The following is an 11,225-nucleotide window of genomic DNA, read 5'->3' as shown; positions in this document are numbered from 1 at the left end:
TGTGTGTATACAGTGTGTGTGAGTGCCCAAAAAAGAAAATAAACCTGATTTCATGTTGTCATTTTAAGCTACAAGGGTGTTCGTGTGCATGTCTGTGTGTCTGTGTGTGCGTGTGTGTGTGTGTGTTTGTGGTTACAGTGTGTGTGTTACACTGTGTGTGTGTGTGTGTGTGTGTGTGTGTGTGCTCAGTGAACTGCATGTCTCTCAGCAGACTGTCTCCCTACAGCTGTCCCCAAACCCAGCTGGACTTCACAATATGACCTTTATTGTTGACCTACACATGTAGCACTTACTGTCCTCATCACATGTTCCTCCAGACCTCTTAGAGTCAAGAAACACTTTTTTTCACTTCAATATGTCTTCATTTTTGGCTTGGCTGATTATTGCCAAGTGCTCCAAAGGCATGTTGAGAGTCAAAGCATTTCTACAGAACTTCATTTTAAATTCTTGTTTAAATCATTAGAAACAAAATAATCCATTCTGGTCTTGTCAGGTTTTAAAAAAAAAGAGTGACTCTACATTGTATTGCTTCAAAGAATCCTCAGATAAAGTAAAGAAAGAATATACTAGTGTGTACACTGTGGAGGAAAAGTTTTATCAAACTTGAACTCTGACTGTTCCTACATACAGTTTCCCCTCAGGAGCTTCAAAGTAAAAAACACAACCGCAGTATATGATAATGTCATATATACAGTATATTATACATCTGCTTGCTCCAACAGTTCATTGTATACCATGCTTATAACCAATCCAAATATAACAGTCTTTATGCTTCACTTCCGCATGAAATTGAGATGTGTTGAGCATCATTTTACACACATTTTGCTGCGATTGCCCCTCGCATGAGGTACATTTTGTGGCCTTTAATACAGTTGGCTACAGTAAGCTAAGGGGGTTTGAACAATGCTAGGCCACACAATCTGTTAAACAACAATAGGCCCCTGGTGAGTCTTTCGGGGGTTGAAAAGGTTATAGAAACATTTGTTGGAATAATTGAGAACATTGAAGGTTAAAAGGTTAAATAACATCTTAAAAGAATGTTTTAACAGACTGACCTTGTGATTGTATGTTTTACTGCATGTTTATTTTATTCTTGAAATATTTGCATTTACATTTTCTCTTCCACGACTGCGTGTTTATTTATCTCCTCTATAGACCAGAATAAATCCATTATTAACCAGACAACCCATAACAAACACATTAAACTGAACCTTTCCCTTATCGGCAACAAGTGCCAGCAACAAGTGATGCAGGTCTTTTTTTTAATATTACTTTTACAGTCTCTGCTGTCTGAGTATGGTGCTCTAAAATCAATTTGGCGCCAACAATTCAAAGCCCCTGGCGGCACTTAAAGTGAAGTGCAGTGTGTCTTGAACCTAGGCCGAGCTGTGACTTATGAATAACACATCAAGGGAGAGCAGCAGTAGGTGTGCTTAAAGAATTAATCAGCTGACAGTTATGTTTCCCATAAAATTGTTCTGTAGGCGCGTGTAAATCTTCCATGAATTATTCATACAACACGACGCAATCCTCAGCACGTTATACTGAAAGCTTCTGTCTTCTCAGACATATCTGTCACTACCTGTCAACCAGGATTTATAGTGGAGCTGAATGTCTTTGGTCTGCTATTTTTTGTTGTTGTTGTCCTGGAATAATGAGCACCTTTCAAAGCTTTTGATATACCGTCACCCACAACCGGAAAATAAAATAGTGCTTCCCACCTACTGAGTTTGTGTATATATATTTTTTTTTCACTGTTTTTGACACTAATTGAGCTCTTAAGGGTTGACAGCATAAACTAAGACTTTGACATGTACAAATGTTTGCTTTATAGTTGTTATACTTGTAAAAGTCAGTACTAATCTAACCTGTATGTTTTAGAAATATATTCCATACAGTGGACTGAATAATGGGAGACTAAGTCTTAAAAAAAGAAGCTTATTCACGCCTACATCAGTCTGTTCGAGAACATAATGGGGGAGTGAATTCTGGTGCATGCAGTTCACAGCTTCAAGATTAAATATTATCCTTGCTAATGATGCTGTGAATAAGTTGAGGTGGCATTTGACAGTTAAAAAATGACTGTGGATGTTGTCAAATTTGCTCTTTTATAACTGTGAGAATTTCCAGCAGGTGTCCTTTAAAAGTTCCCCTACTTGCTTCTGTTTTATCAGAATACGACTCTGGACAGTTTCCTGCGGAGCCCCCCCCCCTGGGTTAAGCTGAGTAAAAAAAGAGCCTTGTGTAAATCTGTACTCACATCAAATCCAAAGGATGTGACACTGTGACATCCTGAGTGCCTTTTTCTCTCCGCCTCCCTACAGTGTCAGCAGGGTGCAACATGAGCGAATGTTAGCTTATAATGGAGTCTGCTAACGTACTGTCACCACTATAATCCAATACAGAGTTGAAAAAGTCAAAGCTAACATTACTTCAAAGCTTGTGATTATATTGTGATATTATGGTTTAAGCTGGTTACTTTAGCTTGAGTGATTGATTGATTGATTGGCACTGGATAGCATAATTCATAACATTATAACATATTAAATAATGTTGCTGGGTTGCAGCTGGCTGACTTATATTATCGTTAAAATACTGTTGTCTATATCAGTTAATATGTTTATTGCAGGTTTAAACTGTACTAACTTATGTATTATGACATACAGTGTTGATTTTAGCCAACAATAAATAAGTAAAAAGTAAAGATACAAAGCAAACAGTTTCTACTATCCAAGAGTGAGGCAATGCATGAGCAGCCAACTCGGTAACTTTAGCCTAAACTAGCTGGCTGTGGCTTGGCTGTGTGGTGCTGGCGTTGGTTGCTCATATAAAATGAAGGTATATTGCAGTAAGTGATGTTATTGATTATAATAATGTAATTTATTTGTGCATGTCACTTTTGGCTGATACCCAGGATGATGTTGTGCCTACGACTGTTTACGAAGTGCGAGCGAAAGCAACAGGACCCACCTGCAGTTCACTTAATGGCCACTGGTGTCACTATTAACAACAGTTCCCTAAAATTTACATACAGAACCTTTAATTATAAGCCATGTATTAAGAATTAGCAGTAAATTGTACTCAAAGTATCAAATGTAAAAGTGCTTATTATGCAGATTGGTCCTAGTCAGTGTTTTACTATTATACGTGATATTTTGTGATTAAAACTTCTGGTGCATTGAGGTATGTTGCATTTTACTGCTGTATTTGTTTAAGGTGTTTTTTTATAATACTTTATATACTGCTGGGCAATTTAATCCACATTATTGCATCATATTATATAAGATCATCATATATTTATAGTGTAATTTCAGGTATATACTGTTTTATGGCAGAATAAAACTTAAAGAAAAATTCTTAGTGAATGTCACTAGAGCTTTCTACCACTGAACAAGATATATTTTGGTAAATGTACCCCAGTGCAGAGAGAACAGCAGGACACCACGTCTTCAGTGCACAGTGACAGGTTGGGACACATACTAACAGACAGTGGTATGCCCACATCTCTCCACACATAAACGTATCTGTGGAGGAGTTATGGTCAGTGTCTGCAGCAACATTTTCAGTCCAGGAATAAATTCTATCATGCGGTCTGCCAACTCTGATCAGTAATAGTAACAGTTTTTTTACACCTTGCAGTCAGACTCAGTGTTCTTTTTCTCAGTACAGCTTCTTCAGTCCTCTGTCTGCTGAACCTGAACCTGCAACTCCTTCCATCAGCTTTCCTTAAAGAAAACAGCAGTGGCCTTTAGGTCACATGAGGCTTTTACTGCTGAGAACGCAATCAAAATATTAACAAAATGCAATATTATTATTTCTAGAGAAACCCAAAGAACACACCTGACTGAGTGTTGTACAGTATTGCTGTTCAAATAAGTTTTTCCATGTGAGAAAAACAAACCAACATGTCTCTTTAATGCAACCTCTGAACATTTGGTGATGCTATTAAAAAAGTGACGTGTTGAACTTGTTTGCCACGAGGGGGGAACAGAACAGCAGTTCAATCAATAGCAGACAGAAATCAAGCCAACAAGTGTGACTCACTCACACAGTCCCTCATGACCAGTGCATGTGGGATTTTAAAGAGTAAAGAACATGCAAGAAGACTGACAGCCAGATTGTGGGAACAGAGGTCAGTTCTCGAAAAGAAAACCCTTCCTCTGAACATGAAGTGAGTATCGACAATCCAATTTTACTGGATAAATGTATCTGGTTTTACTTTTATCTAGTTTACTTCACATCTAGCAAGTAAATACTGCTCATTCTCCAAGTGTGTGGAAAGATTCAAGATTCAAGAAGCTTTAATTATCCCGAGGGAAATTACTGTGCAACAGTTGCAAACAAAGGGGAAAGTAATACATTGGGTTAAAGATAAAATAAGTACATAAAATAAAATAAAATAAAATAAAGGCTAACATAAAATAAATCAAACCATTAACTAAATGCAACAGGTTGCCATGAATAACCGAATCAACTATCTACTATAGACCAGGCGAAACTTGTAAAAATATATACAGTGTTTGGTTTGTCTGTCCTGGGCTACTGTAGAAACATGATGGTTTAAGATGGCGGACTCTGTAGATAAAAAGAAAGGCTCATCCTAAGGTAATGAAAACATGATTAAACATTAATGAAAACAATAATATTATATTTAAATTCTGCCAAAAGATGCTCATAAATGTTAAACACCGGACTTGTGAGGTTTGCTTGGCTACAATGATGTTTTTTGACTGTAATGCCAAAGGTATACCACTCGCTTCCTCTTATTTATTCTGGGCAGTTTTTGCTGGCATTGGAAAAATAATGTCAAAGGCAGAAGTTGCAACAGATTTTTTTTGATGGATCATGTTTAGAGGAGGATACGTCATTATGCTGAAAGACAACTCAACATATCTTTCAGAAAAATGTGGAAATGAGACAAAAGTGAAACAGCTGACTGTACAGGGATTTCTGAAATTCAACACAATGTTGGAAACATTGACAAAATGAGTCCAACTTGAGTCCAACTTGAGTCCAACTTGTGTCCACTCACTTGAGGCTCACTCTTTTCATTTTAATGAAGTTAATTGTGGAAGTTGCTTTCAGTCAAGTAAGGTACTTATGTCAGTGGTTCCCAACCTTTTCTCTAATGTACTGTCAGCCCTGTCTGATGAGTACTCATCGACGGAGTGGCTGTGGCTCAGAGGTAGAGCAAGTCGTCCACTAATCGGAAGGTTGTTGGTTTGACCCCTGGCTACTCCCAGCACGCTTAAGTATCCTTGAGCAAGATACTGAACCGATGCTGTGTGAATGAGTTAGTCTCTGTTCGATGGGCTTTGCCGTCACTTTGTGAATGTGGCACGTAGTGGTCAAAAGACTAGAAAAGCGCTGTACAAGGTCCATTTACTATCAACACCACCCGTCATGTTCTAAATGTGTTCATTTAAACTGGGTGTTATAATTTTATACAGCTTAACTGTAAATCTTTATGGATAGGTTTACGTGTTTCACTGCCACCGTAGTTTCCATTACTTTGCAGTCATTTATAGTCCAGGTGCTGCAGACAAATAGCTGATTTACAGCAGTGTTTATTATGTTCTCTGTCCCAGTTAAATAAACCAATAAACATAATTCAAGAAAGAAAAGTGTATTATTTGTCAACTCTTTAAGGCAATATATCTTTTATAAACACTGAAGAGGAAAAGACTTGTAGTTTGAGTCAGCAGTTGGACACGAGACAAACTCTTTAAGTGCAGTCATCAATTACTGAAAATCACCTTGATTAACCTGAAATCTTATCTCTGATATTTAATTAAATTCTGCTGATAACCTCTCAACAAGAACTGTCTGAGGAACATCTAATCAGGAGTAAACATTTTTGTTAGTCTGAAAGACAGATGACCTGAGAGACGCCCTAACAGGCAGCCAGACAGACAGACAGTTTCATGTCCAGTCGACGGGAAGCTCAGCTGGAAATCTAAGGAGCTGTTAAGTGTCTCATTACTGTAAGTCAGATGTGTCACTCAGTGGGACGCTGAACTGCGGCAAGAACCCCAAGTTTACTCTCTCAATCATTAGCATCCATCAATATTACACAGGAGGGTCAGCCAATCGAATAATGTAACCTCAGAGTACCTTACGAGGTGGTGAAAAGGTTGTCACTCACTCTCTTGTACCTTTATTCTCTTTAGACTTCAGCTTTGAATGTAGAAAAATATCAACAGTAGTGTCTCAAGACCTTAGATATCAAAAGGTTTAATGAGGGAAATTTATACACGATAATGGCTATGAAAAGATCAAGTATTGCTAATAATTTGTTTCAACAAGTATTTATGGTACATATGTAGGCTTATAGCTTTTCAATTCCATGAAATATATAGTAAAATAAAGTAATGATCCTTGTTGTAATTTGTATTTCCCTCTAGCAATATCTCATTGCATAATAAACTATACTTTCTTTGTTGTTTTCCTGAAGATATCTCCTGGTGTCCTCATCTACTCATGATTTACAAATATAGTCCTGGTATTTCTTGTGTCATTGATCTATTTCAAGATACATCAATAACAGAGCCAATTCGTGACCTTTCACATTTTAGGTTTAATGAGGGTCATGCTGTCAATGTTTATTGTGGATCTATGGGGAGAAAAGATGGTGACAGGGTGGGTAATCACTCCTGAAATAATATTTTCTCTATATGTAGAGAGACAAGTGTTATGTAATAACACATCAGACATGTGACAGTGTTCATTAGAGTGGATGGTGTAATGCGGGCAGCAGGGACGACTTGTTAGAAAGGACAGAGACTGAAACAGACTGTGGGATGACAGGTCAGTGTTTATATAAAAGTAGATATTCTATGTGAAACAAATGCATCCTTAGAGCAGCAGAGGAGTGAATGTTGACAGAAAATTAATTTTGATCAATACTTATTTAGCGGATTCTTTAAAGGTCCAGTGTGTTACATTTAAGAGGATCTATTGGCATAAATGACTGTAGGCTATATGGTTTATCATATTTACTAACTTAGTTTAGCATCTTAGCATGCTAACATTTGCTAATCAGCACTAAACAGAAAGTACAGCTGAGGCTGATGATAATGTCATACGTTGATAGGTATTTGTTATAAACCAAAGTATTGGAGAAATTAAAAGTTTTAACCGATGATGGTATCAGCAAGGATTCAACGTTCGGGAACCATAAAGGTCTGTACCTAATTTGTGTCAAATGTATCCAGAAGATGTCAAACTATATCATTGAATAAGTGAAAGGTTTGATCTGCTGGTGGCGCTAGAGGAGAGGTCAGAGGATCACCAGAGTCATTGGGTTTGATCTTCTGGAGACCATGAATGTATGTGTGAAATTTCATAACAATACATATCAAAATAGGAGTGGAACAACTGCTGGTTAATGATTGTTAAGCAAATTTCTTGTAAATTAACAGTAAAATTAGGCACCACCATGAGTAGTAAATAAAGTATACTTGTTAGTATTTCGGATATATTACAGTATAGAATGGGGAACGTGATACTGTGATGTTAAGAATGTGTCAGATGGAATAATCAATTCTGAAATTTGCCAATTTTGCATGTAATGATTTTAGGTTTGACCCAGGGTCACATGGTTCAGTGGAACAACTCAACCATGACAAAATACCAAAGGTCTTCAGGTTAGAGGTGAAGACTCATGAACCAGAATCTTCTGACCAGTCAGGTTACTGCTGCTTTCCTACTTTCCAAGTTCTAAAAAAAAAAAATCCACAACATCTACATCACAGTACATCTGCCATCCTCTCATCCTGAAGAGCAGGGCAGGTGCGTCACGCCCACTGAGGTGCGGAGGCTAATAAATAGATTCACCTCTAATTGGAGGGATGTTTGGAATAATTATCAAATGACAGCAGGAGCAGCAGCAGAGTTACGGAGGCAGAGCAAATGATGGGAGAATGAAAGACTTTAATTGAATGTCAGCGGGAAGCTGCAGGCCACGTTGAACCTCATGTAATGAGATGTGGGCAGCTGAAGGGCACCCCTCCCAGGATGCTTTGCTGGTAGGGACAAGGCAAGGGTGCAGACGGGGGAGGGGGGTGTTTGGGATGGCTCCTGTTTCCCAGGCATTGCCTTAATGATGTCCTCATATCATAGCATTATGTAATGTGCTCTCCAGTGATGTTTAGTCAGCCTTATACACCCCAAGCCCTGCCAAGCTAACATGCTAGCGGTGTGTGTGTGTGTGTGTGTGTGTGGAGGACTTTATGTATTTATATATGTGTGTGTGTGTCTGTGTGTGTGTACACATATGCTGGCTATAGAGTTGGAGTTATTTTCACCTGGATGGTCTCAAAAATCAATGTTCATCATTTCTACACAAAAATAATTAATTTTAAAAAATCCAATAATTAAAAATGTTTACTGCACAAAATCCCAAATGTGCCTCTGTACAGCATATAATGGCATCTAGACTGTTGGTTTCGGAGAAGGAAAAACGCAGGGAAACACTGGAAAAAAAAGAAGAACAACACAGGCGGGACCCCTCTTTCGGGACAGACATTCAGTCGATGTCGTACACAACAAACAGTTTTACTAATGGTGTGAAAGGTTGGATTATCCAGTGGGCAAAACTGGCAGCCGTCCCAGGACTCAAGACCTTCAGGGGCTCTGAAACCCCCAGGTTCACTGTGTGTCAGTCTGTTTGTGGTAATTTAATGATGAGAATATGCACAAAATTAGGATATCAACAGAAAACACTTTTTATCTGGGTCATATTTCTAGCAGGGGTGGATCTAGAGGGGTGACATAGGAGGTGGCCCCCTAAAAAATGCCTTACCACCCCAGTTTGTTAATTTAGGTTGATTAAAAAAAGGAAATTAACACATAATTTAATGATCTGTTATGACCATATTTTAGATTCAGATATAGACTTAAGTTCAATCAAATTGAACATGTAAGACATATTAGGTAAAATGTCTGAAGATTTAGAAATAAAACAATTTACTGATTCCACCTTTATACATTTCTATTAATATAAAAATAAGAATATAAAAATAATTTTATAAATATCTTAATTTAGGGGCTTTTCCAAGCAAATATTTGTACATGTAATTGTTTAAGACTTAATCTAATTTTCTTTCACCTCTAAAAGTCTCCATGCCACCCTCTGGCCACAACATGAATATTTCTCTAGATCTGCCTCTGATTACTAAGGCTGCAAATTACTATTTTCTTAAACCATTAATATGTTGACACATTTTGTGAAAGAAAAAAAACAAAGAAAATCTTTTCAAAACTGCAACAGGTGAATATTTGGCATTTTTGTTTGATAAATGACTTAAAGGATTATCAAAATTCTTCTACTTTTCTGTTATGCGATGGATCATTTCATTCCCACATGTTATTAAATACATTATCAGTATGTTTATTTGCGTGGGCATCCTAGTGACCCCAGTTTACTTCCAGCTGGGGACTTTTGTTTCATGTCATTCCTCATCTCTCTCTCCCCTCATTTCCTGTCTACTCTCAGCTGTGTAATAAAGGCATAAAATGTACAGAAATACTACTAATACTAATATGTTTACTTAAAGAAGACACAATACACTGAGAAGATGGGGGGGACAAGGCTACGTTTTTGGTTAATGATGCCACGTTGATGTAACGTTAATGTGTTTTGAGCCACAGCATCTGTCACAAACCAGGAGGGAAATGTCATGTAAAGTAAAGATAAGGTTTGCTAACTTTGCTGCGAGGTCACACTTCTTCTTCCAGCACAGTTAGAGTCACACGTTGGTGCCTGATGACCTGCCTGCGTCCATTCTCCTCCTAAACTTTCAGCTGAGTGCCTTATTATCTGAGTGTCTCTGCATATCACAGAGGACACATTTCAAAGAGTATGTCATCAAACCGAAGGCCTGTTCATGTGAGAGGGGATGAATCACAGATAAATCACAGTTTAGAGAAGCACAGCAAATACACTGTGACACTTATTATGTCTGCTGGGTTTTTCTGTTTACTTGACTTAGCTCTAGAGATCAAATAAATATTGCACAGGCATTTAGTTTTGCAATTAGTAAATGCCATTTTGCAGTGTTGTACGATTTACAGCGTGCAGTCTGGAGATTCGCTCCCAGTTGAATCATTAAAAATTGATATTTGGTTTTCAGACGCCTATTTTAAAGCACCAGAGTATAAATAAAACAACAATAAAGTCAAAATCTAACCTAGTTATTTATTATTTTTCCTCAGAGGATCCTCACAAGTTTTAACTTTAGTTATGCAGCAGTGTACTTTTTGGAGGTTCACCCATGAGGTTCAAAGTACATCAAAGCTCTGACTGCAGTGTGGACTTTGCAGCCTCTCCAAAATTGCAGTAATGAGAGTCCAGGCTCGATCCCCTGCTCAAACCGCCGGGGGTCAGAACCTGCCACCGGAAAATTTTGTCTGATGGGTCAGTGGCTGCAGGAAGTGCTCGGCCTCATGAGGATGTATTGGTGATTACGCAGTGGAGGGAGCTGAGCGGCCTACAGCTGAAGCCCTCCAGGTCTGCAGAACGCTACAGCTGAGACCCAACCTGAGAGATAAATAACACGCACAAAACAAAGCAGCATATTAAACACATTTGTTTTTGTTTCTGTTGGTCTGTCAGCTTGTAAAGTGGTTTCTCATTTGCCTTTTACCACCTTGGCATCGCAGGGCAGCTCTCATAACTTCAGTACCCGTCACCTCCGTTAACGGGTTGCAACTGTAACAATTAAAGGTCCAGTGTGTAACATTTATGAGGATGTACTGGTAGAAATGGAAAATAATATTCATAGGTATGTTTTCATTAGTGTATAATCACCTGCATAAAGGAATCGTTGTGTTTTTGTTACCTTAGATTGAGTCAGTTTTATCTTGTTAGACCGCCATATTTCTACAGTAGCCCAGAACGGACAAACCAAACACTGGCTCTAAATATGGCCGTTTGCATCGCTGGCGAGTTCCTACTACACACTTTAAAGCCCACTCTCATTCCCAGGTTGTCAAATATTGACGTGAGAGGTGTTAAGTTAGTTGCAAATTGCAACTTTGTCGCTAGATGCCACTAAATCCTACACACTGGTCCTTTAAAAGTAGGGTGGAGTGATATTTATATATTTTTCTTATTGTCAACAAATCCTATTGAAAGACCATAACTAACAATGAATTGACTTTACTAACAAGCATTATCTGTGTTTCTAAACTCTGATATATCTTATTCCTCTGTGTCATAGAGC

The sequence above is a fragment of the Morone saxatilis genome, unplaced genomic scaffold (assembly GCF_004916995.1).
Source record: "Morone saxatilis isolate NCDOM2014 unplaced genomic scaffold, NCSU_SB_2.0 Contig7, whole genome shotgun sequence".
NCBI lineage: Eukaryota > Metazoa > Chordata > Actinopteri > Moronidae > Morone > Morone saxatilis.
This window is presented reverse-complemented; position numbering follows the sequence as displayed.